The 27479-nt window shown below is 36.9% G+C and overlaps 1 protein-coding gene and 1 pseudogene across 5 annotated transcripts in view; one reads left to right on the forward strand and one right to left on the reverse strand.

The window, feature by feature from the left end:
• DACH2 (dachshund family transcription factor 2) overlaps positions 1 to 27479 on the reverse strand; it is an 890246-nt gene that overhangs the window by 311491 nt on the left and 551276 nt on the right. The gene's annotated exons all lie outside the window — the stretch shown is intronic.
• Positions 21099 to 27245, forward strand: LOC118544488 (mitogen-activated protein kinase 6-like; annotated as a pseudogene).

Below are 27479 nucleotides of genomic sequence, written 5' to 3' on the forward strand. Positions count from 1 at the left end.
AATAGTTGAACTATATGGGAGAAAATACATGATAGAAAGTGTGAGATTTAAAAAGCTGAAACTGTGCAGCCACTATGGAAAAGGGTATGGAGGTTCCTCAAAAAGTGAGCACTGGGTATTGTATGTAAGTGATGAATCACTAAATTCTTCACCTGAAATAATATGACAGTGTATTCTAACTAGAATTTCAATAAAAACTTGAAAAAAGAAAAAAATATATAACTGCACTTCATTACTGATGAATCTTCATCTATTCATCTAAGTCATATAGTTATTTGGTCAAGGACCTTGAAAAAAAGCAATTACCCATTTTTTTCTTCAACAGATTCTCATTTGAAAAAATTAAGAGATTTTTAAAAAATATTACTATACTGTAGTTTGTCTTTGAGTAAAATGCTGAATTGTTAATAGCTCATTTTTAATATTTGTATATGTACACAATAATAAGTTTATCAGAACACTCAACATTAATTTATACCAAAAAGTATATTCTGCACTTTTCCTCTATGAAGTGTATGAGAATTATGTAGAAATAGGCTGAATAATGTTTTATGAAATAAGTCTTAAGTATGAAAATTAGAAGGACCTGCCCCATCTGCTGGAATAGACCATGTGACTAATTTATGTCATGAGTCCTGAATTATTGATGCATAAGCTTATATATTATATATTATAAGAGTTATCAAGGGATCACACCATCTGGTAAGAAGGCATCAATGATAATATCTTATTCTTGGTAAAAACTAGAATCCTGATAACTCAATAATTAAACCATTTTTTTTTTTTTAAATATGAGGTTCTGCCAAGGTAGGCAAAACTAAAAAGGAGATAATTTGTATCATCTTCCCAAAGAACTTACCCACTGAGCAATTTATAGCATACTCTCCCGGGAAGTCACTGGCCAAACAAGACAACATTTTATTCTTTTTTTAAAAGATTCTATTATTTATCTATTTATGAGAGACAGGGGGGAGGGCAAAGGGAGAAGCAGGCTGAGATCACAACCCGAGCCAAAGGCAGACGTTCAACTGACTAAGCCATGCAGGTGCCTGACAACATTTTATTCTTAAGTGAAAAAATAATAATGGATTTTATAGTTAATGGTAACAGGATAGTGGTTTAGAGGAATATTGTATAAAGATGAAGGTTTTGGGAAGGGAACTAAGATGGCAGAGTAGTAAGAGGACTCTAGGCTTGCCTCGTCCCTTGAACATGGCTAGATAAATACCAAATCATTCTGAATATCCAAGAAATCAATCTGAGGATTGACAAAACAAACTGTACAACTAAAGAGAGAGAAGAGGCCACATTGTGGAAGGTAGGAGGTGCAGAGAAATGGTTTGAGGGAGAAACAGATCATGGGTGTGGCAGAGGGAAAGGAGCCCTGTTCACAGAGAGAGGTGAGAGAGAGAGATGTGGTGGGGGGGGGAGTACACAGGTGATTGCACAAGGAAAACACTTCCTCAAAGCCACTGACTGGGAGATGAGAGGGGCTGATTTTCATGATTTTTTTTTTACAACCAGCAGGGCTCAAAGACTGGAGTTTCAGAGGTCCACATAATGGCTGGTATGGAGCACTGAGGGTGGTGCAGTGCTCCTACGGAGAAGGAGGGCAGATAGCCCAGGGGCAAATGTTGCAATCTGAGGATCCCCTGGGACACACTGATAGAGACAGTTCCCCCTTCTTGGAGCACATCTGGGAAAGCTGGCATTGTCTCTCAGGGGCAAAAGAGCTGGTGGGTGCCATTTCTCTCCCCTACCCCTCAGCATAGGCGCAGAGACACCTGCCAAGGGTGGCTAACCTGGACACTGGCTCTTCCCTGTGCTTTACTCTAAACCCTGTGTCCTTGTGCTTTGGTGCAACTGCCCTTCTGGGAAAACCTGCATCAGTCCCAGCATGATGAGACTCTCATCCAGAGGACCAGAATTACTCCCCACCATGCCAGATCCCTAAAATTTGGAGTTTGAAAACTCAGCTTGCCTTCCTGGGATACACCCCAAGGAGTACTTGCTGCTGGGTGGGCAGATGGTCTGAACACAGACAGGAATGAGGCAGCATCTGAGGGATGTTGGGGACACATGAGGGGAAATTGTTTGCTCTTCTGGGAGGGCTTCCCAGACAACAGTGGGTGTGAACTCTCCTCTCCAGTGACTAGGGAACTGGCTGGCGCCATTTTCCTCTGCCACCCCTTAGAAAAAACTAACTTCAATAAGCAGCACAGTGCTATCAGTAGTGACCTAAACCTCTTAAACCAAGCCCTGTAGCCTTACACTTTGCAGGTGTTGCTTTTCTCAGGCAAGTGTGCCTGCCAACCACAGCAGCAGACCCCTACCCCAGAAGACCAGCACAAATCCCTGCATGCACCAAAACTACTGACCATAATATTCTGCAAAGCTTCAGCTTGAGTGCAAATAGCATCAGATCTCTTTCAACAAGCAGACCAGAGCACACCTAGTCAAAACTTTCCACACTCTGGACAAGGTCCAAATATCCCCACTGCAGGCAAGGAGAAATTCTGCAGAGGACTGACCTGAGGGAAAGAGCAGCCAGAACACAGCAGCAGAGTGCACACAGCATACACCAGAGACACTTCATGAAGTGTCAGGCCCTAAACAGTAGATGACCTCTTCATAAAGCCATTACTCTCAGGAGCAGAAAATATAACAGGCTTTCCTAAGACACAGGAGAAGACCGAGACCTAGAAAACTGACAAGACAGAGGAATTCATGGGCACCTGGATGGCTCAGTCGTTGGGCGTCTGCCTTTGGCTTAGGTCATGATCTGAGGGTCCTGGGATCGAGCCCTGCATTGGGCTTCCTGCTCGGCAGGGAGCCTGCTTCTCCTTCTCCCACTCCCCCTGCTGGTGTTCCCTCTCTCACTGTGTCTGTCTCTGTCAAATACATAAAAAAAAAAAAAAAAAAGACAGAGGAATTCATTCTAAAAGAAAGAACAAGAAAAGGTCACAGCCAGGAATCTAATCAAAACAGATAGAAGTAATATGTCTGATCCATAATTTAAAGCAAAAATCATAAGGATACTAGCTGGGCTTGAGAAAAGCATATAAGGTACCAGGGTATCACTAAACACAGAGATAAGAGAGCTAAAAACTAGTCAGTCTAAAATAAAAATGCTATAACCAAGGTGCAAAACCTACTTGATGTAATGCAAAAGGATGGAAGAAGCAGAGGAATAAATAAGTGATATAGAAGATGAAATTATGGAAAATAAAGAAACTGAAAAAAACAGGGAAAGAAAAATATTGGATCATGAATGTAGACTTAGGGAACTCAGTGACTCCATAAAGCATAATAACATTCATATCATAGGAGTCCCAGAAGAAGAGAGGGGAAATGGTCCAGAAGACTTACTTGAGGAAATTATAGCTGGCAATATCCCTACTCTGGGAAAAGAAAGAGATCCAAATCCAGGAGACACAGAAAACTCCCATCAAAATCACCAAAAGCAGGCCAATACCAAAACATATCTTATTTAAATTTGCAAAATAGATTAAAAAAAATCCTAAAAGCAGCGAGACAGATAAAGTCCCTACCTTACGAGAGAAGACAATTAAGGTTAGCAGCAGATCTATCCACAGAAACTTGACAGGCCAGAAGACAGTGGCATGATAATTTCAACGTGTTGAATGGGAAAAATTTGCAGCCAAGAATCCTCTATCTAGCAAGGTGGTCATTCAGAAAAGAAGGAGAAATAAAGAGCTTCCCAGACAAACACAAGCTAAAGGAGTTTGTGACCACTACACCAGCCCTGCAAGAAATATTAAAGGGAACTCTTTGAGTGGGAAAGAAAGACCAAAAGCAAGATTAGAAAGAAACAGAGAAAATCTCCAGAAACAATGACAAAACAAGTAATAAAATGGTATTAAATTAGTATCTATCAATAATTATTCTGAGTATAAATGGACTAAATGTTCTAATCAAAAGACACAGGGTGTCAGAATGAACAAAAAAACCAAGACCCATCTATATGCTGCCTAGAGACTCTGTTTAGACCTAAAATCACCTGTAGATTGAAAGGGAAGGGCTGGAGAACCATTTATCATACAAAAGGACGTCAAATGAGAGCCCCAGTAGCAATACTTATATCAGACAAACTAGATTTTAAACCAAAAATTGTAATAAGAGATGAAAAAGCTGCTATATCATAATAATGGGGTCTATCCAATAAGAAGATTTAACAAATATAAAAATTTATACATCCAACTTGGGAGCACCCAAATATATAAAACAATATCAAATGTAAAGAAGCTCATTGTTAATAATACAGTAATACTAGGGGACTTTAACACCTGACTTACAGAAATAGACAGATCATCCAACAGAAAATCAACAAGAAAATAATAGCTTTGAATGACATACTAGACCAGATGGACTTCACAAACACATTCAGAACATTTCATCATAAAGCAGCAGAATACACGTTCTTTTTGAGTAAACATGGAACATTCTCCAGAATAGGTCACATATTGTGTCACAAATCAGGCCTCACCGAATATGAAAAGATTAATATCATACCAGGCATATTTTCTGACCACAACTCTATGAAACTTGAAGTTAACAACAAGAGAAAATTTGGAAAGACCATAAATAACTGGAGGTTAAAGAACTTCCTACTAAAGAATGAATGGGTCAAGGAGGTAATTAAAGAAAATATTTAAAAATACATGGAAACAAATGAAAGTGAAAACAAGATGGTCCAAAATCTTTGGGATGCAGAAAGTGGTCTTAAGAGGGAAATAGATAGCAATACAGGGCTACCTCAAGAAGCAAGAAAAACTTGAATTCTCAACCTAACCTTACACCTAAAGGAGCTAGAAAAAGAATAGCAAATGAAGCCTAAAGCCAGCAGAAAGAAAGAAATAGTGAAGACTAGAACAAAAATAAATGATATAGAAACAACAACAATAAAAAAAAAAAAAGAGTAGAACAGATCAATGAAACCAGGACCTGGTTCCTTGAAGAACTGATAAAATGATAAACTTCTAGTCATATTTTTCAAAAAGAAAAGAGATAGGACCCAAATAAATAAAACCATGAATGAAAGAGGAGAGATAACAACCAACACCACAGAAATACAAGCAATTGTAAGAGAATATTATGAAAAATTATATGCCAACAAACTGGGCAATCTGGAAGAAATGGATAAATTGCTAAAAAAACATATCAACTATCAAAAATGGAACAGGAATGGGGTGCCTGGGTGGCTCAGTTGGTTAAGCATCTGATTTTGGCTCAGATTATGATCCCAGGGTCCTGGGATCAAGCCAAATATCGGGCTCCCTGCTTGGTGGGGAGCCTGCTTCTCCTTCGCCCTCTGCTGCTCTCCTGCTTGTGCTTTATCCCTCTTTTTTGTCAAATAAATAAATAAAATTTTTTTAAAAAAATGGAACACGAAGAAATAGAAAACTTGAACCTACTGATAATCAGCAAAGATTCATTCAGTAATCAAAACTTTCCCCAAAAAAGAGTCAAGGGCCAGATCGATTCCCAGGGGAATTCTACCAAATATTTAAAGATTGATTTTATTTATTTATTTATTTATTTATTTATTTATTTATTTATTTATTTTTAAAGATTTTATTTATTTATTTGAGAGAGAGAATGAGAGAAAGAGAGAGAGCATAAGATCGGGGAAGGTCAGAGGAAAAAGCAGACACCCCACTGAGCAGGGAGCCCTACTTGGGACTTAATCCTGGGACTCCAGGATCATGACCTGAGCCAAAGGCAGTTGTCCAACCAACTGAGCCACCCAGGTGCCCCTCATTTATTCACTCATGCATTCATTCATTCATTCATTCATTTGAAAGAGAGAGCAGGGGCAAGGGCAGAGGAAGAGGGAGAAGGAGAATCCCAAGCCAACTCCCTGCTGAGCACAAAGCCCAACACTGAGATCTGACCAGAGTTGAAAGCAAGAGTCAGACACTATGAACTGAGCCATCCAGGTGCCCAAGTTCTGCTGAACATTTAAAGGAGAGTTAATACCTATTCTTCTCAAACTGTTAGAAAAATAGAAATGGAAGGAAAAGTTTCAAACTCATTCTACAAGGCCAGCATTACCTTGATGTCAGAACCAGACAGACCCCACTAAAAAAGAGAATTACAGGCCAATATCCCTCATCAACATGGATGCAAAAATTCTCTACAAAATACTAACAAACTGAATCCACAGTACATTAAAAGAATCATTCACCACAATCAAGTGGGATTTTTCGTGGGCTGCAAAGGTGGTTTAATATTCACAAATCAACATGATACACCACATTAATAAAAGAAAGGATAAGAATCATATGATCCTCTCAGTAGATGCAGAAAAAGCATTTGACAAAGTACAGCATCCATTTTTGATAAAAACCTTCAATGATGAGATAGACGGAACATACTTCAACATCATAAAGGCCATCTATGAAAAACCCACAGATAATATCATCCTCAGTGGGAAAAAACTGAGAGCTTTTCCTCTACAGTCAGGAGCAATACAGGGATGTCCATTCTCACCACTGTTATTTAACATAGTATTGTAAGTCCTAGCCTCAGCAATCAGACAACTAAAAGAAATAAAAGGCAGACAAAGCAGCTAGAAGTCAAACTTCCACTATTTGCAGACAACATGGTACTCTATGTAGAAAACCTGAAAGACACCACCAAAAAAGATTCCTAGAAGTGATACATAAATTCAGTAAAATCTCAGGAAACAAAATCAGAAAAAAATCTGTTGCATTTCTATACAGAAATAATGAAGCAGGAGGAAGAGAAATCAAGGATTTGATCCCATTTGCAATTGTATCAAAAACCGTAAGATACCTAGGAATAAACCTAATCAAATTGTTAAATATCTGTACTCTGAAAACTATAGAACACTTATAAAAGAAATCAAAGATGACACAATAAAATGGAAAAACATTCCATGCTCATGGATTGGAAGAACAATATTGTTAAAATGTCTCTACTGACCAAAGCAATCTACACATTTAATCAATCTCTATCAAAATATGACCACTTATGAAAGAAATTGAAGATAACACAATAAAATAGAAAAACTTCCCATGCTCATGGATTAGAAGAACAAATATTGTTAAAATGCCTCTACTGACCAAAGCAATCTACACATTTAATCAATCCTTATCAAAATATGACCAGCTTTTTCCACAGACCTAAACAAACAATCCTAAAATTTGTATGGAACCAGAAAAGACCCTGAATAGCCAGAGGAATGTTGAAAAAGAAAACCAAAGCTGGTGGCATCACAATTCCAGACTTCAAGCTATATTACAATGCTGTAGTCATCAAGACAGTATGGTACTGGCACAAAATAGACACATAGATCAATGGAACAGAATAGAGAACTCAGAAATGGACCCTCAAGTCTATGGTCAACTAAGCTTTGAAAAAGCAGGAAAGAATATCCAATGAAAAAAACACAGTCTCTTCAAAAAATGCTGTTTGGGAAATTGGACCACTACATGCAGAAGAATGAAACTGGACCATTTTCTTACACCATACCCCAAAATAAGCTCAAAATGGATGAAAGACCTAAATGTGAAGCAAGAATCCTTCAAAATCCTAGAGCTGAATACAGGCAGCAACCTCTGTGACCTCGGCCATGGCAAATTTTTGCTAGACACATCTCCAAAGGCAAGAGAAACAAAGGTAAAAATGAACTATTGGGACTTCATCAAGATAAAAATCCTCTGCACAGCAAAGGAAAGAGTTGACAAAACCAAAAGACAACCGACAGAATGCGAGAAGATATTTGCAAATGTCTTATCAAATAAAAGGCTAGTATCCAAAACCTATAAAGACCTTGTCAAACTCAAGACCAGCACCCCAAAAAAATAAAAAAAAATAAAAAATCCAGTAAAGAAATGGGCAAAAGACATGAACAGACATTTCTCCAAAGAAGACATACAAATGGCCAATAGACGCATGAAAAAATGCTCCACATCACTTGGCATCAGGGAAATACAAATCAAAACCACAATGAGATACCACCTCACACTTCAGCATTGGCCACAGCAACTTCTTCTTAGTGTGTCTCATGAGGCAAGGAAAACAAAATCAAAGATGAACTATGGGACTTCATCAAGATAAGAAGCTTCTGCACAGCAAAGGAAACAATCAACAAAAAGGTAACCTATGGAACAGGAGAAGATATTTGCCAATGACAAATCTAATGAAGGGTTAGTATCCAAAATCTATAAAGAACTTGTCAAACTCAACGCCCAAAAAACAAATAATCCACTTAAAAAATGGGTAGAAGACATGAAAAGGCATTTTTCAAAGAAGACATACAGATGGCTAACAGACACATGAAAAAATGCTAAACATTACTCATCATCAGGCAACTGCAAATCAAAACTACAATGAGGTATCACCTCACACCTGTCAGAGTTGCTAAAATTAACAACACGGGGAACAACAGATGTTGGCAAGGATGTGGAGAAAGGGGAATTCTCTTACACTGTTGGTGGGAATGCAAACTGGTAAAGCCACTCTGGGAAAGAGTATGGAGGTTCCTCAAAAAGTTAAAAATAGAACTACCATAGGATCCAGCAATTGTACTACTAGGTATTTACCCAAAGAATAAAAAAATACTGATTCAAAGGATGCATGCACCCCAATGTTTATTGTAGTATTATCAACAATGGCCTAATTATGGAAAGAGTTCAGATTTCCATCAACTGATGAATGGATAAAGAAGATGTGGTATATATATTTGATGGAATATTACACAACCATAAAAATGAAATCTTGCCATTTGCTACGACGTGGATCAAGCTAGAGAGTATTATGTCAGTCAGAAAAAGACAAATACCATATGATTTCACTCATATGTGGAATTTAAGAAAGAAACAGATGAACATAGTGGGAAAAAAAGAGAGAGGCAAGCCATAAAATAGATTCTTAACTATAGAAAAGAAACTGAGGGTTGCTGGAGGGGAGGGGAGTAGAGGGATGGCATAAATGGATGATGGGTATTAAGGAGGGCACTTGTTGAAATGAGCACTGTGTGTTACATGTAAATTATGAATCTCTGAATTGTACTCCTGAAACTAATACTACACTGTACGCTAACTTACTGGAATTTAAATAAAAACTTGAAACTGCAAAATAAAAAAAGATGAAATGTTTATACACACACACCCGCACCACATTCAAAAACTGAAATATAAAAGTGACAGAAGCAATAGTCATTGCAGAATAGAAATAAGAGATAAGCAGATCAAACAAAAATAGAAATGTCAGAGTTAAATGATGCCACCACTGACAAGGAAGTAGTAGAAAAGACCCTGAAGGCCTTCCATCTAAGGGATACAGACTTTTTTTTTTACTAGAAATAAATTAAGATTATCCTAAAGAAACTTACTGAAGGACAATGCTTATAATTTAGCTGATAAATGAGCACAAAGTATCTATATTAAGAGTTAAAAAGCTTATGTAATATTTCATTATATATACATACCACATCTTCCTTACCCATTCATCTATCAGTGGACACTTGGGTTGCTTCTATATCCTATTATAAATAATGCTGCAATAAACATAGGGGTGCATATACCTTCTTGGATTAGTGTTTTCATTTTCTATGTGTAAATATTAGATCATATGTATTTCTATTTTAAATTTTTTGAGAAACCTCCACATTGATTTCCACAGTGACTGTACCAATTTACATTCCTACCAATATTGCACGAGGATTCCTTTTTCACCACATTCTCTCCCACACTTGTTACTTCTTGTGCTTTTTTATTTTAGCCATTCTGACAAGTGTAAGGTGATATCTCATTGTGGTTTTGATTTGTATTTCCTTGATGATCAGCCATGTTGAACATCTTTTCATGCCAACACCTTGATTTTTTATTTCTAGCCTCCAGAACTGTGAGATAATAAATTTTTGTTGTTTAAGCTTCTTAATCTGTAGTACTTTGTTATGGCAGCTATAACAAACTAACATAGACTTTGGTACCAGGCCATGGGGCTCTGCTGTAACAAATATACAAAAATGTGGAAGTGGCTTTGGAATTAGGTAATTAGTAGAGGCTGAAAGAATTTTAAAGCACATACTAGAAAAAGCCTGGGTTGTGATGAAAGGACTGTTGGTTGAAATTCGGTTGTTAAAGGTGATTCTGGTAAGAGCTCAAAAAGAAGAGGATAGTTATAAAGAAATATCCTACCATATTTGAGAGTACACAGTTTGTCATACAGAATATTGTTAGAAATATGGGTGTTAAAGGTGCTTCTGGTAAGATCACAGATGAATATGAGGAAAATGTTATTGGAAATGGGAGGAATTGTGATCCTTGTTATAGAATGACAGATAAATTGTGTGAATTGTGTTCTATTGGATGAAAAGTAGAACTTTGTTAAGCAATAGACTTGGGTATTTAGCTGAGATTTCTAAACAGAAGTGCTACGAGGGCAGCCTGGTTTCTCCTTGCTGCTTATAGAAAAATGAGAGATGACAGAGGTAAACTAAAGGTGGAATTATTGAGTAAATAGGAACCAGAACTTGAAGATCTGGAAAATTCTCAGCCTATCCAGATAGTATGCTCTGGAAACAAGGCCAATGGTACTAATGGACAACTGTTTGCTAAAGAGAAATCTATGACTCATGGATACAGTACACCATCTTAGCATAGCAAGGAATAGAGATTTGGTTATACAGAAAAGATGTGGAGGACCATTTTGCTTGATGGCTTGAAGTCCATGAGTTGTAAGAGTGGCTAACAAAGTTTTTGAGAATGTTATACCATGATAAACAAAGTCAGCCTGAATTGAAGAAAACAGAGATGGAACAAAATAAAGGAAGAATGACTCTGAGGACAGAGTCATAGATGCAGAGTCTGGCGAGGCTGCCAATGCCACCTGATGCCAGGGGGGTACAGGCTGAGGGGGTGAAGCCACCATCCAGGAACAAGGGGTGGGCTTGCCACCAAGTGGGCCCAGAAGACAGAGCTTGGAGCAAAAAAAAGGATTATTTTTAAGCCTTAAAATCTAATTAAATTTCTCCCATTAGGTTTCTGACTTGCTTAAAACCCCATTGACCCTTTTCTTCCTTCTGATATCTTCCTTTTAGAATGGGGATATTTACCCTGTTCCACCATTATATTACAGCAACAGATAACTTGTCTGGTTTCACAGGGTAATAGATGAATAGGAATTTTGCCTTAGGATGAATCATTCCCAGATCTCACCCTTAAGCCAATTTAGATGGGATTTAGATAAGTATTAGAGTTACAGTTGATGCTGAAATGTGTTAGGCTTTGGGGGCTATTGGAATGGGGTAAATGCACTTTCCATGTGAGAAGGACATGAATTTAGGAGGGCAGAAGGTGGAGTGCTATGGGTTGAATTGTGCCCACCTCAAATTCATATGTTGAGGTCCTAATCTTCAGTACTTTAAAATATGACCTCATTTGGAGATGTGGTCTTTATAGATGTAATCAAGTTTAAATGAGGTCAATTAGGGTGCATTCTAACACAATATGACTGGTATCCTTACAAAAGGGGAAAATTTGGCCACAGGGGCATGCATAAAGGTAAGAAAATGTGAAGAGACCTACAGAGAAGATTGTCTATAAGCCAAGAAGATAGACATGGAAAAAAAAATCATTTCCTCATAGCCTTCAAAAGAAAAGAACTGTGCTGACACCTGGACTTTAGACTTCCAGCCACCAGAACTGTGAACAAATTAATTTCTGTTGTTAAACCCAAGTAGTTTGTGGTACTTTGTTGTAACCACCCTAGCCAGTTAATATGGTTAGTTGATCCTTGAACAACATGGGTTTGGACTGTGTGGGTCCACTTATACATGGATCTCTTTAGATAAATACAGTACAGTACCATACTTCCTTCCTTAATAATATTTTCTTTTCTCTAGCTTTCTTTATTGTAAAAATATAGTATATAACACATATACAAAATGTGTTAATCAACTGTTTATTGGTAAGCTTTTCATCAACAGTACGCTATTAATAGTTAAGTTTTGGGGGAGTCAAATCTTGTGACTTTGGATAAAGTGAAGATTTCTTAGATAAAGTGAAAAAAACATAATTAAAAAATTTATAGGTTGGGTTTCATCAAAATTTAAAACTTTGGTTCTTATAAAGCACCATTAAAATATGAAAAGATAATTCAAAAACTGAAAGAAAATATTTGAAAATGACATATCTGATAAAGGAATTATATAAAGAACACATAAACTCAATAATGAGAAAAAAATAACCCAATAAGAAATGACAAAAGCTCTAGAAGAGAGTTCACCAAAGACATAAAGATGGCAAATAAGCACATAGAAAAGATGCTCAGCATCCTTAGTCGTTCAGAAAATGCAAATTAATAACAACTAGATAACAAAACACACTCATTGGAATGCCCAAAATAATTATTTTTAAAAAACCAACAGTATCAATTTCTGTCAAGGATATGAATCAAGTGGAGCTCTCACTCATTGTTAATGGGGATTCAAAATGATACAACCACTAATGAAAACAGTTTGGCATTGTCTAATAAAATTAAATATGCATTCACCATTTAATTCAGAATCTTACTGATGGGTGTTTTTCTAAACTGTACAAGGATAATCACACAAAAACTTGTACAAAGATGTTTATAGAAAATTTATTCATAGTTTGCAAAAACTAGAAACAACACAGATATCCTTCAGTTTGTGAGTAGATGTAAGTGCCATGTCCATAAAATGGAATACTACACAGCAATAAAAAAGAAACAACTACTGATAAAGATAACATTGATGAGTGTAAAGAAGCCACAAATTAGCTACATATAACATATATTTCTGTTTATATAACATTCTTGAATGGGTAAAACCATAGGTACAGAAAACAGATCAGTAATTGCTAAGAGTGAGTGGAGCGATTGTTCACAAAGGGGCAAGAATGAACTTTATGAGTAATGGAAATTTTCTACATGTTCATTTTGGTGATGATGGCTACATAACTGAATACATGTTAAAATTTGTAGAACTGTATACTCTAAATGGTGAATTTACTATATGTAAACTATACTTCAATAATCCTGACTTAAAAAAATATATATAGTGCAGGCTCCAAAATAGGCTCTCAAATAATACATACCTGGGTATGAAGCCAACTTTTGGTATTCAATAAGTGTGTGACTTTGGAAAACTTACTTTAACCATGGTTTCTTCCACCATAAACAATATAATAAGGAGGTTGGAATGAATATGAGTAATGAGATAAATATAAATTTTAATACAATGCAATATACAATAAACACTAACTCATTATTGACAGTTATATTTGTGTTTGCAACAATGTCTACAACTGTAGTGTATGATGTAGTTTCTAATTAGTTCCTCAGTTGTTTTGCCACATTTTAAGTGCTCAATAGCCACACATGACTAGTGGCTATTGGCCAGCACATATATAGAACATCTCCATCATCCAAAAAAAAAAAAAAAAGCTCCAGTGTACAATGCTGGGCTGGAATAATATTTGACAATAATAAGTATGCTTGTCGAACAGTGTAAAAGTTGAAATCAAAGCAACATTTTTCTTTCTTGTAACCAACTGTACACTTCTTTAACAACCTACTACAGAATTCTGAATAAATCTTAGTTTATGTTTTGTTAGGTGTTTTCAGATTTCTTAAGCCAATATTTGTCTCAATAGAAAGCCAGGAAACATTTCTCTAATATCTAAAAATTCCCTCAAATTTTAGGAATACAAAGTATGTTTTGGGTGTGTTATATTCTTTGATAAGACTTTCAAAACTATATAGAGAATACCATCTTTGCATTTTCTCATAAAGGTATACTTTTATTTGTCCATCTATCTATAATTCACCTTTTTTACAAATATGATTCAAAGCAGATAATTATATTCTTATTTTTTCCAGATGCAGACAACTTTAATTCCATATTTAGGAAAACAGCAAGCTTAAGATCGCAGAAAATAAATTTATTTTAAAATAAGGATATAAATAAATAAATAAATAATCAGGATAAATTAACTTTTAAAATACACAAATATATATGCTATATATACAATTTTATATGTATATAGACCCATATATGGACATATATACATATACATATATTTTATATATACACACAATTATATATACATTTATATACAGTCATATATAACAATACAATATACATATATTATATATGTATTGTATATATACAATTTTATTAACTGTGTATATACTTTGTGTATATATAATAATATATGTACACATATATAAATATTCTCACTAAGTTCCCTTTAATGTCATTACCAAAAGTGTTACTGAACAAAAGAAACACAAGCAAGAAGAGGTTATGGAATAAATAAAGAGGAGGAAAAAAATGGAAAAAATAGCAAGACAAATGGGGACCAGGGATGTTCATAATAGTAAGACAGTAGGGTCCTATAATTTTATTGATACAAAAGAACCATCACCAAAGGTAAGGGAAGCAAGGGTAAAAATGAACAATTGGTGGGGCGCCTGGGTGGCTCAGCTGTTAAGCGTCTGCCTTCGGCTCAGGTCCTGATCTCAGGGTCCTGGGATCGAGCCCCGCATCGGGCTCCCTGCTCGGTGGGAAGCCTGCTTCCCCCTCTCCCACTCCCCCTGCTTGTGTTCCCTCTCTCGCTGTGTCTCTCTCTGTCAAATAAATAAATAAAATCTTAAAAAAAAAAAAATGAACAATTGGGACTTCATCAAGATAAAAAGCTTCTGCACAGCAAAGGAAACAGTCAACAAAACCAAAAGACAACCGACAAAATGGGAGAAGATATTTGCAAATGACATATCAGATAAAGGGCTAGTATCCAAAATCTATAAAGAACTTATTAAACTCAACACCCAAAGACCAAATGATCCAATCAAGAAATGTGTGCAGAAGACATGAACAGACATTTCTGCAAAGAAGACATCCAAATGGCCAACAGATACATGAAAAAGTGTTCAACATCATGCAGCATCAGGGAAATCCAAATCAAAACTTCAATAAGATACCACCTCACACTAGTCAGAATGGCTAAAATTAACATGTCAGGAAATGACAGATGCTGGCAAGGATGTGGAGAAAAGGGAACCCTCCTATACTGTTGGTGGAATGCAAGCTGGTGCAGCCACTCTGGAAAACAGTATGGAGGTTCCTCAAAAAGTTGAAAATAGAGCTATCATATGACTCAGCAATTGCACTACTGGGTATTTACCTCAATGATACAAAGGTAGGGATCCCAAGAGGCACGTGCACCCCAATGTTTATAGCAGCAATGTCCACAGTAGCCAAACTATGGAAAGAGCCTAGATGTCCATTGACAGATGAATGGATAAAGAAGATGTGGCATATATATACAATGGAATATTATGCAGCCATCAAAAAATAGAAATCTTGCCATTTGCAATGATGTGGATGGAACTAGAGGGTATTATGCTAAGCGTAATAAGTCAATCAGCAAAAGACAAGTATCATATGATCTCACTGATATGAGGAATTTGAGAAACAAGACAGAAGATTATAGGGGAAGGGAGGGAAAAATGAAACAAGATGAAACAAGAGAGGGAGACAAACCATGAGAGACTCTTAATCTCAGGAAACAAACTGAGGGCTGCTGGAGTGGAGGGGGTGTGGGAGGGATAGGGTGGCTAAGGGATAGACAATGGGAAGGGTATGTTCTATGGTGGGCATTGTGAATTGTGTAAGACTGATGAATCACAGATCTGTACCCCTGAAACCAATAATACATTTTATGTTAATAAAAAAATAAAAAAGAATACTTAGAAAATAGTAATGATGAGAACGTCATATTTTACAATCTTAAGTATGAGATCAATGTAATCAGAAGCATATTTGTAACATTAAATGCATTAAAAAAAAAAGAGAACCAGTGCACATTTTATTCCACCCATTCATTTTGAAATAAGCATTGGGTCTCTAGATGTTAATATTTCCCTTGCTTCAATTTGTCCTCTATATTAAATGCTTGTTCAAAAGACAAAAAAAAAAAAAAAAAAAAAATTCTATCCTTGAGCTTGAAAAACAGGAACATCAGTAACAAAAACAGCACACTGTCTTAAGGAAATAAACTATCTTTCCCATTTGAAAGAACTTAATATGATGATCCTCAATAATAAAAGGAAACTGTATTGTATATTGCAGTAAAAATAACAAATCTAGAGGTGCCTGGGTGGTGCAGTCAGTTAAACGTCTGACTCTTGGTTTGGCTCAGGTCATGATCTCAGGGTCATGAGATTGAACCCTGCATCAGGCTCTGCACTCAGCATGGAGTCTGCTTGAGATTCTCTCTCCCTCTCTGCCCCTCCCAATCATGTTTTCTCTCCCTCTCTCTCTCAAATAAATCAATAAGTCTTTTTAAAAAATAACTAATCTATTATGAAGATCTCCGGCCAGAAATCATGGAACCTGGACAATTACTATCTGCTCTTGTTTTTTTGTTTCTTTGTTTGTTGTTTTTTTTTGGTCAGGATTTTTTTTTTTAATTGAGGAGAGAAGTCTGTATCATAACTCCCAATGGCATTCATTCACAGATGACTACATTTTGCCCTGCATTCCTGTATTTTCTATTTTGCCAATCTAAATAGAAGGCAAAAATGTCTGCTAACCCTTGACACACTACTATTCATTACACTGAAAAGTAAATGAGAAATATTTCGTCTTCAGAGTATTATTATATGACATTAAGATTTAATAACAATATTAAAGTCACATTACAGGTCTTTAATGTAGCAAAGACCTGTAATGGAAGTAATGTAGAAATAACGTATTGTGTGCTTTACTTTAATGCAGTAATAATAGTGTCTAGTTAAATAAAAATATGCTTTAAAATAAACATTTGAGCTATAAACTTTTAAGAGTTTGCAAACATTATTAGAAGCAAATTAAATAAATTTTAAAAGCTCAAACTGTAAAGCATATGGTTGTGAATTTACTTGTGCTGCATAGCAATATTTTAGTATGTATTTCTTTTCTCCCTTAGGACTACTACAAGAAATCAGTAGATTGATGGGTAATCCTAATCAAAGTTCATCAGAACTCAGGGCCTTTGTTACAAAGATAGCAAGAACTACTTAAATCTTATATTATGATTTACCTGTGTGATTAGTGGTATAGAAGTGGTGTACCTAAGAATACAGGGAAAGGCCAAAATATTTACTGTAACAAAATTGAATGTGGTTCCACGTAAAACATGGTAAATACATGCCACACTTTCTCTCTCACACAGCACAATGATACCTGGACAAAATGCATGATGTAAATATTTGAGAATTTTAAAAAGTATGTCAGCAGAAAGATAGAGAAAGAAGATTACAATTCAAACCCACTGCTGATCCAGTAGTAATTTTGAATAATTTTCCCTCCAGCATTTCCCCAGTGGAACTCAATATAACCTGAAACATATAAATGGGCATTGGTGCATCAGAGAGCAAAATAGAAGCCCTCTAGTTCTGGAGCAAGGAGCAAGAAAGGGAACTCTTACTGTTCAAAGATTATAGAAACATTTGATTTTTTGCTTTTGTGTTTTGTTTATTTTCCTTTCTCCATCCCTCACATCCTAGCTCTCACACAATTTGCAGTTTGGAAACAACAGCACAAAAATTTCCCTCCACTTGAACTTAAACACAGGCATGGGAATGGAAATACCCAATATAGTGGAATGACTAAGTTTCAAGTATCTGTACAAATGACTAAAGAGAAGAGATGCAAAAACTGGAAATCATAGGAGAGATTAGGAAGAGAGATGAAATCAAGACAGTGAGCCTATAAAGTTCCTTATGAAACCCCGGTATTAATTCTGAACTATGCGTGCATGGAGATCTGGTCTTCATCTGCACACAAAGACTTTGAGCTCTAAACTAAACCATTGCTAAGCAACAGAACATCCCAGGTAATGCATACTAAGTTGAGATCTCAAAATCACTGCAAAGACTTTGATAATTGCAATTACATTGAAAGCACATAGGCACAATATGAATGAGAATTTCTGTCCTGACATAAATAGGCCAATTCCTTGATCAAACATAAATATTGAGAACAGGAAGATGGTGGCAGAGTAGGAGGACCCTAGGCTCACTTCATCCTACCAACACAACTAGATAACTATCAAATCATCTTAGATACCCCAGAAATTGACCTGAAGACTGACATAACAAACTCCACAACTAAAGGGAGAGAAGAGGCCACACAAAAGAAGGCAAGAAGTATGGAGACATGATTTAGGGGAGAAATGGACTGTGGCTGATCTGCAAGGGAGGGAGCTGTGGTCACAAAAATGGCATGAGAGAGAGGAACACACACGGGATTGCAGGAAGAGACTGTTTCCCCAAAGCCATTGATGTGGAAAATGAGAGGGACTGAATTTTCTGAATTCTTGCAACAAGTGGGGATTAAAGCCTAGAATTTTAAATGTCAGTGGTCTTGGCTGGTATAGAGCCCAGAAGGCACTGTACTGCTCCTGGAGAGAAGTCAGGCAAAAAAAAACCCCGAGGGACAGCATGGGAACAGTGATCTAAAGAGTGCGGGGAACACAAAGGGGGAAGATTATTTGCTCCTCAGAGCACATCCCTGAGAGGCAGCATTCACAGAGACACCTCTCCAGGAACAAAGGAGTAGGTGGGGCTCATATCCATCCCCCACCCCTCAGCAGAAACAGAACCACCTGTGGGAAGTGGCACAGCATGGACACTGGCTGCCTAACTTAATCACATGAAGCCCCACCCCCTTGTGCTCCTGTGGGACAGCCCTTCTCAGGCACGCTTGCCTCAGCCCCAGTATGGTGGGTTCCTCCCCCAGAAGACCAGCACAAACCCCTGCCCACTCCATATTTCCAAACCAGAGAGTTTTACAGGGCCTCAGTTCCATCGGAGGTGGTGTCAGGTCTCATTTCACAAGCAGGCCAGAGAACACCTAGTTAAAACTTGCCACATTCAGGCCAGGAACTAAACACTGCACACCGGAGGAAAGGAGAGCATCTGCAGATGACTGGCCTGAAGGAAAGAGCAGCCAGAACACAACAGGAGAGCACATGCAGCACACACCAGAGACACTTCCTGAAGTGCCAGGCCCTGAGCAAGAGATTACCTCTTCTTCATAAGGCCATTATTTCAGGAGCAGGAGATATAACTGGCTTTTCTAACACAGAGAAGAATGCAGAGACTTAGACAAACTGGGAAGACAGAGGAATTGATCCCAAATGAAAGAAAAAGATAAAGCCATGGCCAGAGATCTCAGTGAAGCAGATATATGTAACAGGCCTGAAGGAGAATTTAAAGGAACTATCATAAGGATACTCACTGGGATTGAGAAAAGAATAGACTTTAAAACAAATACTTAACAAGAGACAAAGAAGGCCACTGTATACTAATAAAAGGAGACAATCCAACAAGAAGTTATAACAATTGTAAATATTTATGTAACCAATCTGGGAACACCCAAATATATAAAACAATAACAAACATAAAGGAACTAATGGATGATAACACAATAGTAGTAGGGGACTTTAACACCCCACTTACATCAATCACAGATTATCTAAACAGAAAATAAACAACAAAACAATGGCTTTGAATGACTCACTGGACCAGATGGTCTTAACAGATACATTCAGAACATTCCATCCTAAAACAGCAGAATACACATTCTTTTGAGTGCACATGGAATAATCTCCTGAATAGATCACATAGGAGGTCACGAAACAGGCCTCAACAAATATAAAAAGATTGAATTCATACCATGTACCTCTTCTGACCACCATGCTATGAAACTTGAAGTCAACCACAAGAAAAAAAAAATCTGGAAAGACCACAAATACATGGAGACTAAACAACAGGCTACTAAACAATGAATGGCTCAACTAGGAAATCAAAGAAGAAATTAAAAAAAAAAAAAATACATGGAAACAAATGTAAATGAAAACACAATGGTCCAAAAGCTTTGGGGTGCAGCAAAAATGGTCCTAAGAGGGAAGTATAGCAATAAAGACCTACCTCAAGAGGCAAGAAAAATTTCAAATACACAAACTAAACTTATACATAAAGGAACAAGAAAACGAACAACAAATGAAGCCTAAAGCCAGCAGAAGGAAGGAAATAATAAAGATTTGAGCAGAAATAAATTATATAGAAACTAAAAAACAATAGAACAGATTAATGAAACCAGGAGCTGGTTCTTTGAAAAAAATCAATAAAATTGATAAACCTCTAGCCAGACTTATCAAAAAGAAAAGGTGAAGGACCCAAACAAATAAAATCAAAAATAAGAGGAGAAATAACAACCAAAACCTCAAAAATACAAATAATTTTAAGAGGATATTATGGGCCCTCTCTCTTAGGTTGGGGTTACATGGTGGTGATTGCAAAGTGAGCTTCAGAGAGGCTGCTACAGGCAGAACAGCCAGAGACCTGTGGGCTGTCTGCAAGCCCTGCACTCCCTCAATGAGCTGGAGAAATCCTGTTGTATCAGAGTAAGATGGACGGTAGCTTTGATTGTGATTGTTGTGATTGTGTTGAGCTGGAGCCACCTGATCACTAACAGAAGACATCTTGTGTTAACCATCAGCCACCAGGGCTTTCTGTTGAAATATATAACAACAAAGGAAGAAAAGATGAAAACAGAAATAGTGCTTACAGAACTTTATACTGATGCTGCTCAGGACAAGTCCAACACTAAATGTATCAGCACTGTGAGGAGAATGTTCATTGAAGACTGTTATGTGCATATTTATTCACATTTTTGTGGAATGTTAAATGATTTAGCACAGTAAATCTGAATGCATAACATGCCATTTCATTCCATTTAAATTTCTTGAGTGTTTTCTTTAAATGTCTGCAGAGTTGCTGTCCCATTCTCGATCTATGAGTACAGCAATCTTTTTAACTCTCAATATGAAGAGAGCTTTGTGAGCTTTAAATCTAAGGGGAACACAACGGGCCTGGTGGCATATGCAATGAACACCAAGAAATCATCACGCTGTGGAGGCAAAATTATTTTTCTTTTACTTTTTTGAAAGATCTTTCCTTTTCATGTCAGTTTTATTGCTTGTTTACACAAGCTCAGTTCAAAAGGAAAAGGCAATAGTAAAGTTTCCAAAATGGCAGATAAATCTGAAAGTCTCATAAACATTCATGGTTTTGATCTGGGCTCTGAGTATATGGACTTAAAACCACTGTATTGTGGAGGCAATGGTTTGGTTTTTTTGTGCTGTCGACAATTACTTTGACAAAGGAGTAGCCATCAAGCCTTCCAGGACAAACAGAAACTAAAAGAATGTGATCACCAAACTAAACCTACAGGAAATATTGAAAGGGGTCCTCTAAGCAAAGAGAGAGCCTAAAAGTAACATAGACCAGAAAGGAATAGAGACAACATATAGTAACAGTCACCTTACAGGCAATACAATGGCACTACATTCTTATCTTTCAGTAGTTATCATACTTAAAGGGTCTATCCAACAAGAAGCCCTAACAATTATAAATATTTATTCCCCTAACATGGGAGCAGCCAATTACATAACCCAATTAATAACAAAGTTAAAGAAACTCACTGGTAATGATAACAATAGTAGGGAATTTTAACACCCACTCTCACTGAAATGGACAAATACTCTAAACAAAAGATCAACAAGGAAATAAGGGCTTTAAATGACACATTGGACCAGATGGACTTCACAGATATATTCAGAACATTCCATCCCAAAGCAACCAAATACACATTCTTCTCTAGTATACATGGAACATTCTCCAGAAGAGATCACATCCTAGGTCACAAATCAGATCTTAACCAGTACCAAAAGATTGGGATCATTTCCTGCATATATTTGGACCACAATGCTTTGAAACTGGAACTCAATCACAAGAGGAAATTTGGAAAGAACTCAAATACATGGAGGCTAAAAGGCATCCTACAGAAGAATGAATGGGTCAACGAGAATATTAAAGAAGAATTTAAAAAATTCATGGAAAAAAATGAAAATGAAAACACCACTGTTGAAAATCCTTGGGATGCAGCAAAGGCGGTCCTAAAAAGAAAGTATATAGCAATACAAGCCTTTCTCAAGAAACAAGAAAGTTCTAAAATACATAACCTAACCCTACACCTAAAGGAGCTGGAGAAAGAACAGCAAATAAAGCCTAAACGCAGCAGGAAAAGAGAAATAATAAAGAACAGAGCAGAAATCAATGAAATAGAAACCAAAAGAACAGTAGAACAGATCAATGAAACGAGGAGCTAGTTCTTGGAAAGAATTAGTAAGATTGATAAACCCTTGGCCAGACTTATCAAAAAGAAAAGAGAAAGGACCCAAATAAATAAAATCATGAATGAAAGAGGAGAGATCACAACCAACCTGAAGAAATACAAACAATTATAAGGACATATTATGAACAACTATATGCCAACAAATTAGACGATCTGGAAGAAATGGATGCATTCCTAGAGATGTATAAACTACCAAAACTGAATCAGGAAGAAATAGAAAATCTGAACAGGTCCATAAACAGCAAGGAAATTGAAGCAATAATCAAACATCTCCCAAGAAACAAGAGCCCAGGGCCAGATGGCTTCCCAGGGGAATTCTACCAAATATTTAAAGAAGAATTAATACCTATTCTTCTGAAACTGTCCCAAAAAATAGAAATGGAAGGAAAACTTCCAAACTCATTTTATGAGGCCACCATTACCTTGATCCCCAAACCAGGCAAAGACCCAATCAAAAAGAATTACAGACCAATATCCATGATGAACATGGATGCAAAAATTCTTACCAAAATACTAGCCAATAGGATCCAACAGTACATTAAAAGGATTATTCACCACGACCAGTGAGAGTTATTCCTGGCCTGCAAGGTGGTTCAACATTTGCAAATGAATCAACACGTTACATCACATTAATAAAAGAAAGGACAAGAACCATATGATCCTCTCAATAGATGCAGAAAAAGCATTTGACAAAGTACAGCATTCTTTCTTGATTAAAACTCTTCACAGGGTAGGGATAGAGGGTACATACCTCAATATCATAAAAGCCATCTATGTAAAACCCACAGCGAATATCATTCTCAATGGGGAAAAACTGAGAGCTTTTCCCCTAAGGTCAGGAACATGGCACAGATGTCTACTATCACCACTGCTGTTTAACATAGTACTAGAACTCCTAGCCTCAGCAATCAGACAACAAAAAGAAATAAAAGGCATCCAAATTGGCAAAGAAGAAGTCAAACTCTCACTCTTTGCAGATGATATGATACTTTATGTGGAAAACCCAAAAGACTCCACCCCAAAACTGCTAGAACTCATACAGGAACTCAGTAAAGTGGCAGGATATAAAATCAGTGCTCAGAAGTCAGTTGCATTTCTATACACCAACAACGAGAGAGAAGAAAGAGAAATTAAGGAGTTGATCCCATTTACAATTGCACCCAAAACTATAAGATACCTGGGAATAAATCTAACCAAAGAGGCAAAGAACCTGTACTCTGAAAACTATAGAACTATCATGAAAGAAATTAAGGAAGACACAAAGAAATGGAAAAACGTTCCATGCTAATGGATTGGAAGTACAAATATTGTTAAAATATCTATGCTACCTAGAGCAATCTACACATTTAATGCAATCCCTATCAAAATACCATCAACTTTTTTCATAGAAATGGAACAAATAATGCTAAAATTTGTATGGAACCAGAAAAGACCCAGAATAGCCACAGCAATGTTGAAAAAGAAAAGCAAAGCTGGTGGTGTCACAATTCCAGACTTCAAGCTCTATTACAAAGCTGTAATCATCAAGACAGTATGGTACTGGCACAAAAACAGACACATAGAACAATGGAACAGAAGAGAGAAACCAGAAATGGACCCTCAACTCTATGGTCAACTAATCTTTGATAGAGCACAAAAGATTATCCAATGGAAAAAAAGACAGTCTTTTCAACAAATGGTGTTGGGAAAATTGGACAGCCACATGCAGAAGAATGAAACTGGACCATTTCCTTACACCATGCACAAAAATATGCTCAAAATGGATGAAAGATCTAAATGTGAGACAGGAATCCATCAAAGTCCTTGAGGAGAACACAGGCAGCAACCGCTTCGACCTCAGCCGCAGCAACTTCTTCCTAGATACTTTGCCAAAGTCAAGGGAAGCAAGGGTAAAAGTGAACTATTGGGATTTCATCAAGATAAAAAATTTTTGCACAGCAAAGGAAACAGTCAACAAAACCAAAAGACAACTGACAGAATGGGGGAAGATATTTGCAAAGGACATATCAGATAAAGGGCTAGTATCCAAAATCTATAAAGAACTTATCAATCTCAACACCCAAGGAACAAATAATCCAATCAAGAAATGGGCAGATGACATGAACAGACATTTCTGCAAAGAAGACATCCAAATGGCCGAGAGACACATGAAAATGTGCTCAACATCTTTAGGCATCAGAAAAATACAAATCAAAACCACAATGAGATACCACCTCACACCAGTCAGAATGGCTAAAATTAACATGTCAGGAAAGAACAGATGTTGACGAGGATGTGAAGAAAGGGGAACATTCCCACACTTTTGGTGGGAATGCAAACTGGTGCAGCCACTCTGGAAAACAGTATGGAAGTTCCTCAAAAAGTTGAAAATAGAGCTACCCTACGACCCAGCAATTGCACTACTGGGTATTTACCCCAAAGATACAAATGTAGGTATCTGAAGGGGCACATGTACACCAATGTTTATAGCAGCAATGTCCACAATAGCTACAATATGGAAAGAGCCCAGATGCCCATCGACAGATGAATGGATAAAGAAGATGTGGTATATATACACAATGGAATATTATGCAGCCATCAAAAAATTGAAATCTTCCCATTTGCAATGATGTGGATGGAACTAGTGGGTATTATGCTAAGCAAAAGAAGTCAATCAGAGAAAGACAATTATCATCTGATCTCACTGATATGTGGAATTTGAGAAACAAGGCAGAGGATCATAGGGGAAGAGAGGAAAAAATGAAACAAGATGAAATCACAGAGGGAGACAATCCGTAAGAGACTCTTAATCCCAGGAAACAAACTGAGGGTTGCTGGAGTGGATTGGGGAGGAGGGATGGGTTGGCTGGGTAATGGACACTGAGGAGAGTGTGTGCTATGGTGAGCACTGTGAATTGTGTAAGACTGATGAATCACAGGCCTGTACCCCTGAAACAAAGAATACATTATATGTTAAAATAAAAAAAGAAAAAAAAAAAAAGAAAATTGTTCTACTGATCCCCAGAGTGCCTAACATGCTCTATGTGAAATCAAAATTATTAGAAGACTTAACCATAATATTATGTGTTTGAAATTCTTGGTCCCAGTGGAAGCCAGTTAACAGATGATGCAGGTTTTCTTACCGAACTGAATAGTGTTTACATTGTTCAGGAGTATATTGAAACAGATTTGTCTAATGTGCTGGAGCAGGGCCCTTTACTGGAAGAGCATGCCAGGCTTTTCATGTATCAGCTGTTATGTGGTCTCAATTATATTCACTCTGCAAATGTACAGCACAGAGATCTCAAACCAGCTAAACTTATTGTTTATAGTAAAGACTTGGTACTGAAGATAGGTGACGTTGGTCTTGAATGGACCATGGATATCTATTATTCCTATAAGGGTTATCTTTCTGAAGGACTGATTACCCAAAAGCACAGGTCTCCAAATCTATTACTTTCTCCTAATAATTGTATTAAAGCCATCAGTATGTGGGCTGCAGACTCCATCGTTGCTGAAATGCTGACTGGTAAAACCCTCTTTGCAGGTGAACATGAACAGATGCAGCTGATTTTAGAATCCATTCCTGTTGTATGTGAGGTAGATAGATAATCAGGAGACTCTCAGTGTAATTCTAGTTCACATTAGAAATGATGTAACTAAGCCACACAAACCTTTAACTCAGCTGCTTCCAGGAATTAGTCAAGAAGCACTGGATTTCCTGGAACAAATTTTGACATTTAGCCCCATAGATCAGTTGACAGAGGAAGCACTTTCTCATCCTTACATGAGCATATTTTCTTTTCCAATGGATGAGCCAATTTCAAGTCATCCTTTTCGTATTGAAGATGAAGTCAATGATGTTTTGCTTATGCATGAAACTCATGGTCATATTTATAACTGGGAAAGGTACCATGATTGTCAATTTTCAGAATATGATTGGCCTATACATAACAGCTTAGATATTGATGAAGTTCAGCTTGACCCAAGAGCTCTGCCTGATGTCACTGATGAAGAAGTACAAGTCAATCCTCAAAAATATTTGGAGGGAGATCATGAAAAGTATTTGACGGATCCTGCTTTTGATACCAATTACTCTACTGAGCCTTGTTGGCAGTACCCAGATCATCATGAAAACAAATATTGTGATCTGGAGTGTAGCCATATTTGTAACCACAAAACAAGGTCATTATCATATTTAGATAACTTAGTTTTCAGAGAGACTGAAATTAACCATTATTATGAACCCAAACTTATTAGGTATTTTTCCAATTGGAAATAACAAAGCAAAGAAAAATCTGATAAGTAAATCAAGTCAAAATGTGAAATGAATGGATTGGTTAGAGCCAAGATAGCTGCCGAGGAAGCATCACAGCAAATGGCTGAAAAAGAAAGGGAGAAAGAATCAGGGATTTGACTTTGATTCTTTTATTGTAGGAACTATTCAACTTAATTCACAACATGACCCCACTGATGTTGTTAATAAATTAAAAGACCTGAATAGCTCAGTGTCCCAACTAGAATTGAAAAGTTTGATATCAAAGTCAGAAAGCTGAGAAAAACAGGAAAGAGGAATGCCAAATTTATCTCAATTAGAAGTCTTCTACCAATGTTCTCGAGATTTATGGGTGGAGGGGAGGACTGCTTTCTCATAAATCAGTTTTGTTGTGAGGTAAGGAAGAATGCACAAATTGAGAAGGAAAATACTTACACCAGTTACATGGAAAAGTTATTTAGCGGGAGAAAAGATGCTGAAATTCTGGAAACTGAGTCACTAAAGGATGAGAAGCTTTGAGGGAGAGGAAATGAGGAAGGATGTCTGAACAACAGTGGGGAGTTCCTCTTTAAAAAGCAGCTTGAATCCATAGGCATCCCACAGTTTCACAGTCCTGTTGGGTCCCCACTTAAGTCAATACAGACCACCTTAACACCTTCTGTTATGAAATCTTCCCTTCAGATTCCTCATGAAACATACATCAGCATTCTGAAACATGTTAACTAAAACACTCAGCAGATAGTACTCTTTGTACTCTTCATGAAATGTGTTCTGTCTTTTTTATTACTATTGGTTAAGTCATTTTTTTTATGTGAATCAGATGATGTCATTTAGAAATGATTTTATTAGTGTTTGGTTTTTAAAATCCAGACTTCTTTTCTACATGTGAGATGGTTTTCATTCTAACTGGCATGTCATTTACAAACAAAAATAAAGAATAGAGCAAAATGATGCAATGCA

This window comes from Halichoerus grypus, chromosome X (genome assembly GCF_964656455.1).
Source record: "Halichoerus grypus chromosome X, mHalGry1.hap1.1, whole genome shotgun sequence".
Classification (NCBI taxonomy): Eukaryota; Metazoa; Chordata; class Mammalia; order Carnivora; family Phocidae; genus Halichoerus; species Halichoerus grypus.